This window comes from Cryptomeria japonica, chromosome 8 (assembly GCF_030272615.1).
Source record: "Cryptomeria japonica chromosome 8, Sugi_1.0, whole genome shotgun sequence".
Classification (NCBI taxonomy): domain Eukaryota; kingdom Viridiplantae; phylum Streptophyta; class Pinopsida; order Cupressales; family Cupressaceae; genus Cryptomeria; species Cryptomeria japonica.
The window spans coordinates 468964420-468984403 of record NC_081412.1 but is presented as its reverse complement, the minus strand read 5'-3'; positions in this window follow the sequence as shown (position 1 = coordinate 468984403).

Here is a 19984-nt window from a genome sequence, read left to right as displayed (position 1 = left end):
GATAAATACCTCTACTGAGAGAAAACTATGTGATTCATGAGCCTGTGAATGCGCACATGTTATCCGATATAATGGTTTTTGGGGGACCGTATCGACGAGTCAGATCTTCTAGGAAAGCCAACACTTTTCTTTCAGATGAATTTCGCAGAGGGATGACTTCAGACCATCTGGTGAAATAATCAGTGGTGGTCAGGATCCATTTATGTCCAGCTGAACTTGGAGGGTTGATCATCCCAAAAAAATCAAGGCCCCATTGAGCGAAAGGCTCTTTCACTAACACAAGCCTAAGTGGCATGGCCGCTTTCTTACCTCTTCCCATATAATATTAACACTATTTGCATTCTCTTACCAGAATGTGTACATCTTTGAACATGGATGGCCAAAAATATTCGGCTTGGGTAATTTTGATAGTGGTTGTGGGTGTGGAGAAGTGGCCTCCAGAGGAGCCATAGTGAAACTCATGTAGGATTTTACCACCCTGGCTCTGGTCCACACAGCGGAGCAGAACTCTGTTGAAATTCCTTTTGAAAAGAGTTCCATCTATTAAGCAGAAATCACTGTTTTGGAGTCGGTAGAACCTCCTCTTAGCTGGGGGAATATTTTCAGGAAAAATCCCAGTCTTCATGAAATGTTTCCTTTTGTCAATCCAACTGTCATTGGGGACATCGGGCATAAACATAACTATTTCCTCTACGGCAGCTCTATCACCCCGGGGTTCACTGTCCTACACTATATACTCGCATAGGCCTCTTCTACAGACCAGCTTTGTAGGCTTCATATCGACATCATATTTTAGAATCTTAGTGATCCAATTTTCTCTTTTTTCAATGATGTCACCCTCCATGATGTACTCCCTTACTGCAGGATGAGCTACATACACCATGATCTTATTACACGCAATGAAATGCCTGAATTTCTTTAGTCCTTTTACGGTGGCTAAGGCTTATTTCTCCACAAAGTTGTAGTGGAGCTCATAATCTTTAAGATTTTTTGAATGGAAAGCTATGGGGTGCTCTCCTCCCTTTTGTGTGTCCTTTTGAGTTAATACCATGGCGATACTATGCTGACCAGAATAGACATACATTATGAAATCCTTGGACATGTCTGGATTAGATAATACTGGGGCTGAATAGATGGTGTGTTTTATTTGGTCAAAAGCCCTTTTAGCTTTAGTAGTCCATCTAAAATGTATATCCTTTTTAAGCATGAGAGTGATGGGTCTTATTATTCCAGCAAAGTCAGAGATGAAGCGACTAACAAAATTGACCTTTCCTAGAAAGGATTGGACTCCCTTTTTGTTATCCGGAAGGGGGAGATCCTTAATGGCCTTGACCCGGTCTATATCAATAGAGACACCTTCCTTTGAAACTATATGCCCAAGCAGTTTACCCTGAGGTACCCCAAAGATACATTTCTTTGGGTTCAAGGAGATCCCAAATTCAAGACATTTTTGCAGGACTAACTCGAGATGATCAAAATGATCCTCCTGGTGTTTGGAAAACACAGGCAGGTCATCTAAATATATTAGGATAATCTTGTTAATTAGCTCTTTAGAAGCTAAATCTATGGCCCTTTGGAAAGTGGCCCTGACATTTGATAAACCGAAAGGCATCTTCTGGTATGCAAATGTTCCCCACTTGGTAGTGAAAGTCGTCTTGTGCTAGTCCTCTGCTTTCACACTTACTTGGTTATATCTCGAGAAACTGTCAAGCATTGAGAACATTTCTGATCCAGCTACGATGCTCAATAATTGTTCCATCGACAGGAAGGGATAATGATCCTTGAGCGATGCTCGATTCAAGTCTCAAAAATCCACATAGAGTTGGATATCTCCATTCTTCTTCCTAAAAGGGACCAAATTGGACACCCATGTACTGTACTTTATGGGGTAAATAATCCTTGATTCGATCAGCTTCTTCAACTCCTGAGCCATGAGGGATTCGATCTTGGGGTTGACTAGTCTTTGCTTCTGCCGGACCGGCTTAGCTCAATTTGCAATTTCAATGGTGTGCCGGATGATGTTAGGATCGTAACCCTTTAAATCATCATAAGACCAAGCCAGGACACCTTCATATTCATCATAGTATCGAGCCAACTTCTTTTTGTCTTCAGAGGAAACACCTTTTCCCACCTTGAGGATTCTTCCTCTTCCGACTAACATCTTAGCATAATCTCCTTTATTTGTTGTGAGCTTCCACTTATCCTTTTTAGCATCCTCATGGTCAAATAGGTTCTCTAAGGTAATTAAACCATTAGGGAGCTTGTTGGATTTTAACTGAATAACCTGGTTCCCATAAGCTTCTTTGATCTTAGGTTGCAGCTGGTCGGCAAACTCTCCCGAGCTTTGGATAAACAAAGCGATTTGCTCATCACTTTCAAACACTTGCCAATATGTATCATTATAAGGGATAGTCGGGCAAACCACTACACTGACTGCTGGGGAGCCGGTTAGGAAGTCTACAACAGGATCAAAATGAGCTCTTATGGTAGCCATGTGATCCGCTAAGGTATTTAGTTTCTGAGGAATGCTTATGATATTGAAAGCATCAAAACTTTCTATTAGATCCTAGACTCTGGAACGGTAAGACCTCATGCGAACATGCTTGGCACTGGATATCCCTCGAACTTGGTGCACTACTAGCTCGAAATCGCCAAGGACGTTCAATTTTATAATGCCCATCTTTTTTGCCATGTTCAAACCTTGAATTAGCCCTTCATAATCTGCTTCATTATTCGAACATGCAAACTGCAACCGAAAAGACTTTCGGATCTGATTGCCCGCAGGGGGGTGAGACAAACTCTAGCTCCGGAGCCCATTTTGCATTTGGCACCGTCGAAGTGTAAGGTCCATAGAGCTGAAGACAACTGATCTTCGGAGAATGGATCCCTGGTGAGTTTTGGGATCTTCTGATCCTCTTCAAATATGCAATAGGTACCTAGGTCAGTGGCATGGTAATTAGAGAAGGGGTCTAAATCTATGAACTCATTTAGGAAAGCTTCTTGTTTGGGCGGGATTTCCCTTGTTACTTCTTCATCTTCTAAAAGCTCTACCACCTTTCATTCATCATTGGATATAGAGGTGTAGGTAGGCTCAAAATTAATCAAGGCCAGGTCAGCTATGTGCTCGACGTGAAGGGGTTCTGAAAGGATCTTCATCTTAGCGCCATGTCAGGTATGGAGGATAAGGTGGGACCAATCTAGGGACATATAGCCTCCTATTTTAGCAATAAAGTCTCAAGATAGACAAAGCCCAAAGACGGGAGGAATATCGATGACCACTACTTCCTAAGATACTATTATACTTGGACATACAAATAACATCAAGGGAAGGCTTTTGATGAGACTTACTATTTGAACCCTATTACCATCGAGCTGCATTACTCCATTACTTAAAGGGTCATACTTAATGTTTAATACTTCGGCAATTTGCTTAGGCATGACTATGGTACTAGCCTCGGAATCTATCATGAAGTTATGCAAAATTTTATCTCCAACTATAAGGGTAAGGTAAAAAAGGATTCAACTTAGGCTTACCTTCTCCTTGGGCAGTGGAGGGTGAGCTCTCATTTGTCAATACGGTAGGGGAGCGCATTTTACTAACTACTGGGTGGAAACCCGCTCCATCAGTCTGAAAGGGCAGCGGAGCTACCGCACCTGCGTCCTTTTGATCATGAGACAATGCCTCTCTTAGCCTATTCTTCTACTCTGGGATACTAAGGAGGTCCCATAGAGAGACATGAGCTGGAGCTTTCTTCAACTGATCCACTGCATCTAGCACCAGAGGCGTGAGGACCTTTGGCTCTTTCGGTTTATAAGGGATGAACTCTTTCCTGGGATAGGAAGAACTGACGACTGGTGGCTTCGGAGGCTTGTTTAGGGGCACTGATCTCATATTGTTGGCATCCTCCCTAGTCAAACACCTTTTAGAGTGAAAATTGTAATTTGAATGCACAATAGGGGTTCCATCTTTTGGAGCACCTGCATCATTGGTCAATACTATGTCCTCATCCTCCATCCATGAAAATAGTGCATGATTAGGGGCAATCTCCGCTTCTTATTGTAATGACATTCCTTGCATCTGAGCAAAAAAATACACATTATCCATACCCAGAGATGTGTATGCAGATTCATCTGGCATTGTGCCTGAGCTCCTTTGTTCCGCGACCTTCTGTTGTAAATTCCCCCTTGGGCAATTCCTTAGAGTATGATAATTGTTGCATAGGAAACACCAAGAGTTGGTGTCGTCCACCAAATTATTTTGACCTACGGTCAATTCTCTACCAACGGTCGGGTGGATGGCTTGCAATGGATTGGGAACTGGGACTATTTGGCTATTTGACAAAAGAGATTTCTCAGCTTGATGATTAGGATGTTGGTATGGAGGTCGGTTTCCTTGGAAACTTTGCTGAAAAAGAGGCTTGGTGGGCGAGACCTAGGCCCTTTTTAGGTTGACAATTTCATTGGAGAAGGATCTCGAGAGATTTTTCATATCATTGACTTCAACAGCTAGAGAAGCGATTTGGGGAGTAGGGAATGAATACATAGACTATGGGTCAGAGGTGCTCGGAGCGGCTTCCTCCATGACTTGGGTAGATATTTCAGGGAATACTAGCATTGTAGGGCGAGGGGCTAGCTTTCTAGCGTCAATAAGGTTATTTTCAGCTTGAACCACCATATCAAATGCCTATGGAAGAGTGTTACCTCCTAAGGATTGAATCATCACTAATATGTCAAAATTAAAAGCTTTTAGATAGAATATGAAAGCCATATCTGCAGGAGGGTGGGCAAACAATGGTATCCTTTGCCAGGTTTGTTGAAATCTCAGATTAAAATCAGTTAATACCTCCATAGGAGCCCTCTTGACTATAATGAGCTGGTGCATTAGGGATGATCTGTCAGCTTTGTCTGAGAATCTCTGAAAGAAACGATCCCCCAACTAATCCCAATCCTCTATAGTACTGGGGCCTAAAGATCTAAACCAATCCAAAGCTTTTCCTTTGAAAGATGTTGCGAGAAACCTCAAAGCTACATTATGCTCGGTGATTCCATGGACAGTACAGACATTAGCCACATCTTGTAGATGCTCCCCAAGGGTTTTATGACATTCTTCTATGAACTTGGGAATGACCTTAAGTGTGGCTGCCAGAATGGCTCCCCAGACTATGGGTGGAACTGGGGGAATGAGGGGGCTACCATTGTCCCAAGTCATAAAGTTTCAGGGAGGAACTTGTGCCATCACAGCATGTATGATTATAGGGAGGCCATAAGAAGGTGAAACTATGGCTGAATGGATGGTCACCAATGGAGGAAAAAGAAGGTGAGGGTGTAAGGTCGTTTGACTCCTGGTGATAGGCCTATGACTCATAAATTGGCTGAGATGTATTTAAAACAATTTGGTCCCAGCGGGCATGCTAGAAAAAGAACTGTTGACTCTAAATTTTGCTTTGGAAACAAACAGCCTTATGGGAAATTCAGTGTTGGGGGACCGTTTTGCGCAGGTTACACTGAATGACCTCCAGGATTGAGAAGCCAACTCTTCCTTGGGTTTTGAGAAAAGGGAAAGAAAACAAACACCCTTAAAGTAGTAACACTAAACTACTAAGAGGATACACCAGATCATTAAAAGACAATGAACATACAGAAATCAAGAAACATATGAATTCTATAAGCCCATTCAACAATCTACAAGTCCGGATCAAGAACATAATCAAAAGTTACAATCAAATTTATCTGCAACATAAGTAAATATTCATCATGCATTTACTAGATAACAAGTGCGAGAAATAGTTCAATCGGCAAAATCTTAGATGGATATATTCCCAAAGTTATTGGAACTTTAACACAATAGCACAGAAAATACCATCAAAAGCATACTGAAAGAGGCATCATAAAGGCTGCAGGCACAATTTGAATAACCTTCCTCAAGTAGAACCACAATAGTTTTTAAAGGCTAGAAATAAAGACTCCTACTTAGCAAACTTAATTGTCTTTCTTTTCCAAAATTCTGGACCCCCTTGAAGAAGGGGAAAAATAGCATTTAAAGAGCCCTCAGCTCTTGAAAACAACTCCCCCAAAATGCCAAAATGGCATAACCTCCTTGAACAGAAAAAACATGTTGTGTTGCTATGGAGGTTGCACCCAGCAAAACGACCCCTGAAATTCCATTTTTTGCCTGCAACAGTCCGCATACTATCATGAACTAAAAAGATTCTGCCAACCGCGAACGAGCTGCTGAAAAAGACACAAATGTGAGAAACTGTTTGCATATTGCGCTAACGGGTGGGCCCACCAAATACAGTCAGCACGCATTGCCATTTGTCACCATTGCACTACTTTAAAAACTGGACACCAAAAATGAACCGAGGGAGCAACGTCGTGCTGCCAAGTGTCCTGTGTGCCCCGCGCTACTGGATAAAAGGTGAAAACAACTGGGCCCGTTGAAAACTTAGAACGGGGAAAAATAAAGTGAACATTACTACAACACATACTCCATTCACCCAAATTAATGACAACACATATTATCAAAAATTTGGTTGACATAAAGGACAACACATATTTCTAACAAACTATAGTCTAATATAAGATATCTAATTTAATATCACAAATTAAATCTATCTAGCTACTTCTAACCTACAATGCATTGACAAAATATCACCAAATTGGGCAATATTATAGATAATTATAATTTTTTTAATTCTAATATAACCTTTTTCAAAGAAAAATAATCAAATAAGTCAAATAATGAGTAATTTACAACCTCACATGTAGAGATGGGAAGTCAAGATGCTTGGTGTAGAAGTAGCATATGAATCCTTACATGCTCAACTTATATATTCTTTTATCTTCTCTCCAAAATATGGTTATCAATTTATCTAATGAATGACAAGAATATAAGAAACTAAGCTAAATTAAGTGGGAGAGATGTTCTAGAATAATGAAAATATTGAAGCTTAAATATTTCAAATATCTCTAGGGCTTACAAAGAGTGTGGATGCTATACAAGAAATTTGAAATGCGGCTTGGATTCATTGAATTAACTCACTATCCTACTAAAATAAATATGGAAGGAGGGACATCAAAATTGCAACTCTCATAGAGGGTTTCCAATTAAAAAGAAAAGAACCTTTGTAATATAAATGAGCAATGCTTGGATAGGCTATAAATCTCAACAAAAATCATTATTAGGGTGAACAAAGAGTTAATAGGCATAGGAAAATTTAAGACTCAACTAAGATTAAAATCAAAAGACAAAATTATGTATAAATAATTAAAATTAAAATCCCTCATGCATCAATTTAGAACATAGAGGTCAACCCTTTCACCAATGGGATCACTTCTTTTTATAGGTGCAAGTTTCCCAAGTGAACCTTAAAATTCTTGGGTGAACCTTAGGTCACCTAAGTGACCCCAATAATGCTTGGGTTACCCCATTACTTGAAGGTTGAGAAAATAATTTTTGAACAAGAAAAAGGTTATGTACACATAAAATAAAAATTTAGGAGGCCAAGACATATGCAAGGGAGGGTCCTAAGTGTTGAGCATGTGCTTTTGTTAGGTTAAAAAAGGTTGGAAATTTTTATTCATGTTACATGGGTAATGAGTTGAATCATAGGTGCAACATGCCTCAATAATTCAATTTTGATTTTTTAACTATATTTTTAATAATGCATTAAAATAAATGTAATAAAAATAAAATAAAATAAAATATTTTCATGAATAAGTAATGGATTTTGAATAAAATTTGAATTAATGTAATTTAAATAAAAAATTAAAACTTACCTCAAGATGACGTGAAGTCGATAAGATCAAGGGTGACAATGAGGGTTAGATACGAGCCTCAAAAATTAGATTTGTTTTGGTTATTTTATGTGAATAAAAATCTTGAGCTAATCAAATTTATATTTTTACATGTAAAAAATATTTGTTAGAACTAGAGATGCCCATTCCTAAAAAATATTTACTTTGGTTTGGTATGTTTCCAAACCAAAACTTTAATGGGAATTTGTGCCTTTAAAAATCTCAAAACTAGGTCACATGTTGGCTAAGTAAATGAGTTAGTTTTACATCATTACTACTATTTAGACCATCATGATGTCATGATCACCCTAATGCTTGTCACATGATGATATTTATGGTATTGCTACATTATTATTAAGATTACGCGATCCTATATTTTCACATTATTGATTACAGGCTTATTGATCTTACACAATCATATCTTTTTATATATTTTTTTCGTCCTCTAATTCTTTGTAACAAATTCACATGTAATAATTTGATGGGAATATAACCTTAAACACTCTTTTCATTATGTTGGTTTCTTTCTATCCCTACACGTTACTTTTTTTTATCTTGACGACTCTTTGCAACATTACATCACTCTATTTTCAACTTTATGATGACTCCCTTACAACCCTTCATCATTCTCTTTTGGCTATGATGGTTCCTTCACATTGCTATATCACTCTCTTTTGATTATAATGGCTCCTTTGCAAACCTACACTCCTCTCTTTTACATTAAAGTCACCCACTCATAAATTCAAACCTTTTTTGAATTATATTTACACAGGAATAGTTGACACTGTTAATTTGTTGTCCATGCCTATTTTATATTTTTATTCAATGACACTCATTTAATTTCACTCATTTAATTTTATTCTTTTTTTTTCAATAAAAGTGGGCAAGACACTAAACTATATTTTATTAATTTTGAATTTTGATACAACGGGTTCAAAGGGCACACTGGTAGGAAAGAACCTGCAAGAAAATCTCCAGTTGTGGCCCAAAAATGCAAAAAAGTAAAAACCCCATAATCCCAATTACATATCTGATTGTGATCACCCTCCCATTACATGGCCTTCAAAGATATACATATTATTAACCAAATGACCATCAAAAAAAATGAGAGAGGACCACCCAGGCCGTGAGATATGATCTGTAGAAGAGGTATGTAGCATCAAAGCTTCCCAGGCTCATCGAAAAATTCAAGCATATCAACAGTTCAAAGAACCGGCATCGAAAAGTTATCAACCCATAGATATTTGCAAAAAGTAGTTAAATTCGAAACCAAGAACTTGAGCTCTCAACAGGAGGCTCTCTATCCATTCTCAAAGGGGGGATAATTTGCAAGGGAAATTTGAGCCATGGAGGAGCTAAAGTCAAAAAGCCAAAAGAGAGCAGAGAATGTAAACCCATAAGCACAACCAATGCTTTATCCATAAACTATGAAGGAACCCAATCTAGAAAGATTTCAAATGATTTCAAAGTATCCCTCAATCTATCACATAATAAACCCATTCTCAACTCAAACAATAATTCCCCACACCTCGCATTATCCAACAAATCAGAACGAGGAAGAAAGCCCCCATAATAAAAAGAACCCAGCTCAAAATGATAATTATCCAATGCAGCACTAACAAGCTCCCAAGAGCAAATCGAGGGAGGAATAAATGCATTAACCAAGAGTTGGAGCAAACCCTTATCAAGCAAAATGTCATGGCAAACAATAAGGAATCAAGATAAAATCTCAGAGCCAGAAAAAGAAGAACCAGATTGCAACCAAAGAGTTCCCACCAACCTGCGAACCTCAAAATCTACCTGAGGAGTAAGCAAACGAAACACCTTTCCAAGCATTTCAAAATTATTACCCGAAACCTCATTATCCTCCTCAAGATGGCACTCAACAATGACCCTATATCTTGAAAGAGAAATAACACTCGGCATATGAAAAAAACCCAACAAGACCGATTTAAAGTTTACTATTGTATTGAGAAGTGATATCGGTTTTTAAAGACAACAACCACCAAAAATGTGAGCAGGACAAATCACACCACTTCATAATTATAAGTGAAGGCATTTAAGAAAGATTAAATCTCATGTGAGATACAACATAAATGAGGGACTTTGCATGATGGTGGCGGCTGAAAAAAGCAATAGTTCGTATCCCAACAAATGCCACATAACAAAGTGCTTACCCCATCATGATCACAACACAAAAAACCATGACCGAATACAACCAAAGCACATTCCCTACGTACCACACAAAACAATAACCTCTTTAAAGCACTTGTGCAAGATCAGAGTGAGTAAACAAGCCAAAACATAACTGCTAATAGGGCACCACCCTAAGACCATAAAAGGTACCCACCCTTGCTGCCTATACCAGATCATAACCATACTTTATAGCCAAAAAAATCTTACCTACAAAGCATCCTTACCACCTATGCATAAACAACAAACATACTTACCTCTCAAGGAAGAAGGGCAGTAAAATTTTTATGATGTCCATATTCAGGAAGAATCCAAAGACTTATTGTAGATATTTCAGAAGGGAATCTGGAATCTCTTCCATGCTTACATCATGCAAATTGGCATTACTATCTATAGCTAAATTTTCTAAAAAATCCACAATTCTATTAATTTCTCTGAAACAACAAGAGATCAAGAAAGAACAAAAAAATGTCAACTGTTGTAAAATTAAATCCAGAACATATTGTAATTCCCAACAGTTAGATTTCTTCTTCATAACACATTGAATGCTTACCATCGAATCCCCTTTAATTACAAGATCCTTAATTCCCAAGGATATAACCATATCCAAGCCCAAAGACATGGCATTAAACTCTGCAAAATTATTAGTCTTATGTCCAATAGCATGGCATCTAGCCTGGATGAAGTTAGCATGATGGTCAAAAATCACCATACCTACTCCTGCCAAACTAGGGTTTTTGCAAGAAGCACCATCAAAATTCAATTTATAATTCCCATAAGGAGGAGGCTTCCAAATAACTGCATTTCTCTTGGTTAAAGCATCATTCTTTTTCAAAATTGATCCATTAGGAAGGCAAGATAGATAACAACTTCCAGACCCTAGAAACCCTACTATCCTAGTGCGAGAAAGAAGAAAGATTTTCTAGGTTCTTGTAGATATAAGACAAGACAACTTCTGAAATAGAAGATTCAATTTTCATTAAGATCTCCTCGAGAGAAGAAATTGTTTTTTTAAAGATCCTGTTATTCCTTTCTAGCCAAACATTCCAGATTAAAATAGAAGGAGAAACAATCCAGAGACAAGCATAGAAAGATGAAGCAAACAAAAAAGGCCAGGCTCTGAAGTGAGATATAAGATCTTTCCCTATAACAAAAGTCAAATTCAATTTATCAAATAGCCACTACCAACATTGAAATGTAAAATCATAGTGAAGGAAAAGATGAGAGGAGGATTCCAAATTTTTATTGCATAACACACAAGGAAAAACACTAGTGATACCAAGTTTATCCAAGCGCATTCTTGTAAGTACCCTATCCTAAACTGCTAACCAAGCAAAAGCCCCAGCTTTCAGTAGACAGGCCGAATGCCCAAAAAGCTTATATGGCCAAGAGGATGAGTCTTTAATAGACATAAGAGAATTATATCCATCTTTAACCATATATTTGCCCAAGATATTCCTTGTCCAAACAAGTTCATCCTCAGACTCGGATAGGATAATCATTCTTTCTCCCAAAACCTTTGCATAATGCATTTTGAGGTCTTTCTCAACATCTAAGAACTTAATGGACTTCCACTTAGCCATCTTAAGATCTCCACTATGAATTACCTCAAAGTGATCTGCCACAAAGACCCCCCAAAGGGAAGAAAGGGTAGATATCAAAGGGGACCAATCCCTTATATTTTGTAAAGGAGTATGACCATTCCACACCTCATCCCAAAATCTAACCTCCTTCCCATTATGAACAATCCAAGAAAGATGTGGCAGAATGACATTCCTACATTTGCAAATAAAGTTCCACATTACTGAACCTAAAGGTAAGTTTGAAATTTGAAAAATGTACTCCCTAGGTCCATTAATTTAACTTTGCAAACATGATTTGTGCCCAAAAAGAATGAGAATGCTCATACAACTTCTAGACCAACTTAGCTCCCAAATCTAGATTCTGTTTTTCCAAGTTCCTAATACTTGTACCCCCCAAATCCTTACGTAAATAAACTTTATCCCAAGCTACTAGAGGTAGTTTCTTCCTCCCATCTTTATTACTACTCCAGAGAAATGACCTAAGAGTGTCTTGCAAGCTCACAATCACCAATTTAGGGGCTTTTAAAACTGACATAAGGTAAATAGGGAATGCATTCAACACAAATTTGATCAGGACAATTTTCCCTACAAGGCTTAACCAATTGTGGCTCCAAGATAAAATCCACTTTGAAATGATAGAAATAAGCTTATCCCAAAAGGCTAGTTTGTCTTATTTGAAGAAAAAAAGTATACCAACATACTTACAAGGAAGAATACTAAATTCAAAACCCCTAAAGGACTACAATCTTTGTTGAACTAACTGTGATGTATTAAGGAAGAATATTTTTGACTTCTCAATATTCACTTTTTGCCCGGAAAAAGCTGCATACTTTTGAATAATTCTCTTTATAGTATTTTCCCCCCTCAAGGAAGCTTGACCAAAAAGCAAAGTATCATAAACAATGTGAAATAGAGATGGGAACCCCAAGGATCGCAATCCCCTTCCATGGTCCTTTTAACTTTGCAAACTTAATTGCCTAGCTAAAGGACTCAGCTAAGAGTATAAACAGGAAAGGGGACAAAGGCTCCCCCTGTCTCAGTCCTCTAGAAGAAGAGAAAAAACCACAAGGAGAACCATTGATTAAAATCGAGAATCTTGCAAAAGAAATGCAAGCATTGATCCATTTGACCCAAGCCTTGGAGAAACCTAACTTGAGAAGAACAAGACCTAAATCCCCCCATTCAACCCTATCATAGGCCCTCATCATATCCAATTTGAGAATCATGGCCGGGAACCTCTGAATAGAGATAGAATACAACACTTCATGAGCCACAATAGCTCCCTTCGGAGTTTCCCTATAGGGCACAAAACCACCTTGCTCTAAGGAGATGATTTTGGGAAGAATTATAGCCAAACGAAGGGAAATTGCCTTAGTAAGGATTTTATACAGAGTGTTTCATAAAGAAATAGGACAGAAATCAGCAAAGGTCTTAGTGACATCTTTTTTAGGGATTGTTGGCAAATGCACACTTCAATGAGAAATTATAGGTGATTGAAGGTATTGTCATTGATGGAAACCTTACAATCATGTGATAGCAGTAGGCAGACATAGGCATCAACACCGACACCGACAGACTCTACACCGACACACAGAACACCAACACCGAAAAGAAGAATATCGGCGCCCTGGCCGACAATAATTTTGTATTAATATATTTTGTAAGTAATTATAAAATATTTTTTAAATCCAACATGGCGGATTGTAATATGACTCATATATGTATGAGATCATTGTAGATCATTTTGTAAGAGGTAGGATGCAAAATATGAATAGAAGGTAGTAGACCTAATATGTGAATTATTGGATAAGGGTTTATGTATGTAGCAGAGCTTAAACGAGTATTGAATTTGGCATAGAAAATGCTAATCTGAAGCAGTACAAGACATTGGATTAGTATAATCCATTTTTATAAGTCAGTGTGACTTCCTTTGTAATTGAGCAGTGAGCTCTAGGCACTTGGCCTTCCTGCATGTGCAGGCCCCTGTTGTAGCAGTAATATTCCCTTATTGGCTAGTAAGTGAATATTGTGGGTTACAAATCCCACCAAGGTTTCCTCGTTAAAATATTGTGTTATGGTGTGCTTTTCATGTTGTGCTTGTTATTCTTATTTGCTGCATTATTTCTGGTTTACCAGCACACAATTTTGATAAGCTTTTCATATTATAAGTTAAGAAAATATTATTACCAGTTAGATACTGATTCACTCCCCCCCCTCTCAGTATCTTTGGGAATCCTAACAATTGGTATCAAAGCCTGGTCCTCTATTTTCAAAATCCTTACAACTTGAGGAAGATCTTGACACCGGTAGAGGTGGAAAACTTGAGAAAGCAATTAGAAATGGCTCTTTCAGACTATGATGCAGAAAAGGTGAAGAATATCAAACTTGAAGATGATCTGAAGGCTGCTCAGAATATCATTCAAGCACTTCAAGATAATTTTCCTATTGCAAGAAACAAGAGGAGAGAACTTTGTGAAAAGATGTAAAATGAGGAAAATGAAAAGGAAACTCTTAATGAATTGGTAAACAAGCTAAGACAAGAAATCAGTACAACAAAGAATGAGATGCAAGACATGACTATGAGGTTTTGTAAAGAAATTGAAGATAGAAAGAAGAATGAAGAAGACTTGGTTAGAAGACTAAATGATGCTGGAAATGAAAACACAAGACTTAGTCATGAAAATGATATGTTGAAGACAGATCTGATGCATAAACAAAATGACAGAACTGAACTAGTCATAAGATAGAAAGGAATCTTGGAGAATGAACTGACTGCTACAAATCAACACAAGGAGAAATTCAAGAAAAGTTCAGAAGAACTTGGTGACATGTTGAAGAATCAGAAACCTAATGGTGATACAAATGGCCTTGGCTTTGAAATTGGTGAAAGCTCCGGTACTGCAAACAATCATGATCATAGAAAACCAGTAAGACAACCTAATGCTTACAAATTTAATGGGAAATGCTTTAACTGTAACAAGTATGGTCATAGAGAAAATCAGTGTAGATCTAGAAATTATCAGAACATAAATACACCCACCAGTCAATGTTCTAAATGCAACAAAGTTGGTCATAATTTAGAAAATTGCAGAATGAATGTAAGATGTTATGTTTGTGGAAGATTTGGACACTTATCTAATCAATGTAGAACACATACCGGCATAGGATATGGGAAAGTTATTCAGAAAAACAATGTGACTTGTTATGCTTGTAACAAGATTGGACATATTGCAAAAGTCTATAGAAGCAAGTCCCCACCGGCAAATAACAAAGGTCCTAGTTTGAAAGGTAAAGAAAAAGTTGAAGAGGTAAAGCAAGAATTCTAAAAATAATGGATCAGAAAGTTAGATCAGAATGTTGATGGGAATACTCCTCCACCAGTAGAAAAAAGTAACACTCCACCAGCAGGAGACTCTTCATCTAACTAGAGGAAAAGCCTTGAGGGTTTAGCAACAAAATGAAATACATGCTATTATTCCCTCAGTTGATGGTGAGAAGTTGAAATTACTTCTATACCGGCAGATGAGTTAAGTTGTGACTTAACCAACGAGCATTAAATGTGGTAGTTAGAGAAAATAAGATTATAAAGCAAGTATTTTGGCTCCTTTTTTATTCACCAAGAATTCAAATCTTCGAGAGTGCAAAAATCCTGAGTGAAGGCATTCTTAGTGAAGAAGTGAAGCAGTTCATCAAAGCATCCATCCAAAAGGCAGATTGAGGTATTTATAGCTATGGCTTCTTCATCCACTCTTGAATTTATTGCAAACCCTACTATTGTTGAGGTTGTTAAGCGCCCTAGACCCGTATTCAAATTGGTTCCCGAAATAGCGAAGAAAGATGATAGCATAGGTGCATTTTCTCAAATTCCTAAGGGAGTTGTATATGCTGAAGACCCTAGGATGTATATACATTCTCATATAGAGGAATTAGGTGATGATGAGATCAAAAATATGTATAGGGCTGTGATGAGTCTAGAAATATCAAGCCAGAACATAAGATGGTAGAAACCCTAGGTTTTACTAAAATTCTTAGTGTCTCGGATTTTCCCAAGGATATTATAAGGATTGTGCTAAGCAGGGTTCATGGTGAATTCTTCTAGTTAGATTCAATTCATAAAATCACAAAGGAATTCATTAAGGCAGTAACAAGGTTACCTTCCACCGGTAGCAGACCTGACAAAACAAAGAGAGTCTCAAATGACACAGTGATGGATTTAACTGATGCAAAATTCGACAAAAGGTCTCTAAGGGTAAATGATGTAATTGACATCAATGTCAAATTTATCGGTATGATCTTAGGTTATAAAGCTACACATGCAAATAGGTTGAACTCAGTTTCTAGCCTATGTATTAAAAGTGCATATGACATGGTCAACAACAATGCTAGAATAGATGTATGTGAATGGCTCAAAGATGAATTGATAGACAATCTGGGAAAAATTAAAGGAGATAAGAAAGGAACATTCAGATTTGGAAATTTACTTGTTTGTCTAATGTTGTATATAACTAAACAAGTACCCAGTGTTGGTGCAAGAGATTTTGGCTTTGACATTCCGGTAGGAAAACAACTATTGGATCTATCAAGCAATATGGGAGAAAATCGAGAGAAAAACTTAAATGAATATTTCCAAGCACTGAAGGCTCAAATGAAAACTAGAGTAAGACTGACACAAGCTATTGTGGACAAATATTAGAAACAAATCTGTTTTGTAATTAAGAAATATGAAATCTGGATGGAGGCAGTTGTCCCCAGAACTATCTGGGTAATTGAAATGGGCTATGAGACAGATGGCAATATTATCAAGACTTATGCAAAAGCCCTCCTTGAAGCACCCAAGGAACCTACTGAGAAAGTTTTTTGAAATGTTGAAACAATAGAAAGTGGAATTCAATCTAGGAAAAGGGTTAAGAAAGTTGAAGCAACATTAAGGAAAGGAACCCGACAAGCTAAAGCAATTAAAGAAGATGTTTTGAAGCAAACTGGTATAAGTGAAAGTGAGTTGGAAACACTTCAACTTGAAACTCATCTTTCACCGGTTGGAACTTCTTCTGAGAGTGACATACCGACAGTATTTAAAAGGGTAGAAAGGAAAAGAAAATCTTCACCGGTACCCTCACCTGCACCAAAGAGAACCAGACAAAAACAACAGGCAATTAGGCCTCCGGTAAAGAAAATGATTCCAAAGAAAAAGAAGGTAAAATAGGATATTACTCCATTGGATAAACTTCTTAGTGAAATTACAGAGGATGGTAAGCTGAAGAACATCAGCAAAATATACAACACACTATCAGTAGATGACAAGGAAAGCATAGAGAACAGTGTAATTTTACACTTAGATTTTTACAAGAAATTTTGTATGGAAGTTGTTGATGAAATACCAAATGATCTATATAGGAGATTAGAAGCTAGAAGGTTAGCAATCGTTGAGCTAGACAAGAAAATTAAGATTGAAAAATTACTCGCACTACATCCAGTCAACTCAAATGATGAAATAGATAAACTTATCAATGAAGCAAACTGGATAGTATTCTCCACTGCTCACCGACATGTAGCACTATTGGCAGGAAGAGTAAAAGAAGTCTTTGAGGAAACAATAGATGCATGGGACATATTCTTTGTGGAAAAAGAAAAATAGGAAGAATTACTCAAACCAAAGACTATTAAAGTATATCAAAAGGATAGGGATAAGGGGAAAGGTAAGGTAGGTTGTCCTCCAAGCCTTAAAATAACTGATAATATACCCCCACCTCCTTTAGATACTCTACCAATAGATACTACTGATAGTCAACCGACCACAGAGAGTATGGAGACTCCATTAGAGGATACAAATCCTGAGTCTGAAGTTTTGGACACTGTGAATATAGATATTCAAGAAGTAAATGTTGTGGTTGACAGAGAAACCACTGAGGACAGATGTGACTACTAAGTTACCGGCTGCAGAAGTTGAGATAAGCATAGAAAAACCTACATAGACAGAGCAACTGACAGAGGATACCACTGATAAACTAGTAGATACAACTGAAAAACCATCAGAAGAACCGGCAAAGGAAAGTGCAGAGGTACAAATAGAGAAACCAACAGTTGAAAGCTCGGAGAAACCTTCTGAGACACAAATGGAGAAACCGAAATAGGTTGAGATAGAAACAATGCCACCAGCCAAAACTGAAAAGCCTAAACCTTTGTTTGTAGAAATGCAAACACAGACTGACCTACCAGAGGTCGAATCAAGGAAGGTGATCACTACAACTAGTAGTATGGATATTGTAAGAACAGTTGGGCAGACATCTGGTACTTCTTTAGAAGAATTCAGACCTAAAAATGTAACAGAGGTTTTATTGGATTCAATAAAGAAGATCATAGAATGTAATGCACAAGCCTATAAGGATATTGATGATACAATTCCCATTCTTAAATTGATAGCACCAAAGTGCATTGTTGATAATAAGGATTCTTTAGGACAACTAGACACATTGTCTAAGTTCATCACCAACAACATATTGACTGTTGATCAAATAAATGATGATACATTTAAGGAGAGAATGATCAAGGAAAAAGAGAAATTCTTTGAGGAAATTGTGAAGAAGAACAAAGAGAAAATAGATACCCTATTACCGATACTTGGAGAAATAATTTTTGACTTCAAGAAACTGTATAGAGATTCCTGTAAAACAAACATTATAACAGAGGATCTAGACAAGGAAATCAGCAAATCACAAGATGAGATAAACAATATTGCTGACAATCTGATAGGTACATCGGATTCACTTTTGGAGATAGAAAAGCAAATTGCTGAGCTAGAAGAGAAAATCAAGAAGTTAGAAAAGGACAAAGAAAAGATAAAGGATAAAGCAAAGGACTTGAAATGTAGACTTGGTCCCAAACTAGATTACCTCATTTCTTTGAGAAAAGAAATATCAGAGGCTCTGGTTCCCGGACTGAAGACACCAAAAGAGAAAATGCACATACTCACCGATACAATGTAGAGAACACAAGAGGCAATACAGGACAACAAAAGATTCATCGGCAGTATAAACTTGATTTTGACAGATATTTTTAAGATTGTAACCCACCGGTTACAAGAATCTAGACAGGACTCCACTGACAACGAATGACAACCTTTGTCATTAATGTCAAAGGGGGAGTAGTGTGATGATAAAAATGATCAAAAAGAAGTAGAGATTATCTGCTCAGGGGGAGCATACATTTTTGGACTTCAGTTTTTGGATACATTCTTGAATTTTTCTCATGAGTATTGCCATCAATGCCAAAGGGGGAGATTGTTGGTAAATGCACACTCCAATGAGAAATTATAGGTGATTGAAGGTATTGTCATTGATGGTAACCTTACAATCATGTGATACCGGCAGGCAGACACAGGCACCGACAGACTCTACACTAACACACAGAAAACTGACACCAAAAAGAAGAATACCAACACCTTGGCCAACAACAATTTTGTATTAATATATTTTGTAATTAATTGTAAAATCTTTTGTAAAGCTGATGTGGTAGATTGTAATATGACTCATATATGTATGAGATCATTGTAGATCATTTTGTAAGAGGTAGGATGCGAAATATGAATAGAAGGTAGCAGATCTAATATGCAAATTATTGGATAAGGGGTTATGTATGTAGCAAAGCTTAAATCGGTATTGTATCTAGCATAGCAGATGATAATCTGAAGTAGTACAAGACATTGGATTAGTATAATCCATTTTTGTAAGTCAGTGTGGCTTCCTTTGTAATTGATCAGTGAGCTCTAGGCACTTGGCCTTCTTGTATGTGCATGCCCCTATTGTAGTAGTAATATTCCCTTATTGGCCAGTAAGTGAATATTATGGGTCACAAATCTCACCGAGGTTTTTCCCTCACCGGGTTTCCTCATTAAAATATTGTGTTATGGTGCGTTTTTCATGTTGTACTTGTTATTCTTATTCGCTGCATTATTTATGGTTTATCGGCACATAGTTTTGATAAGCTTTTCATATTATAAGTTAAGAAAATATTATTACCAGTCAAATACTAATTCAACCCCCCCCCCCTCTCTCATTATCTTTGGGAATCCTAACAGGGATAATAGCAATCAATGTGGTATTAAGTTCTTTTAAAATTGACCTATTTCTCCTAGCCTCTTCAAGAGGCAAGAGGACGTCTTTGCCCACAAAGTCCCAACACTTTTGAAAGAATAAAGGGGTAAACCCATCCGGCCCTGGGGCCTTGTCGGGATTCACATCAAAAACCACACATTTGACTTCTTCTAGAGAGAAAGGAGACATCAACATCCTATTATCCTCAAGGGACACTAAGGAGGGAATATCAAAAATAAAATCATTCGAACAACAACCACCCTCTGATGATAGTAATGATTTAAAAAAGTTAACTGCCTCTAAGGAAATGTCCTCTGATTC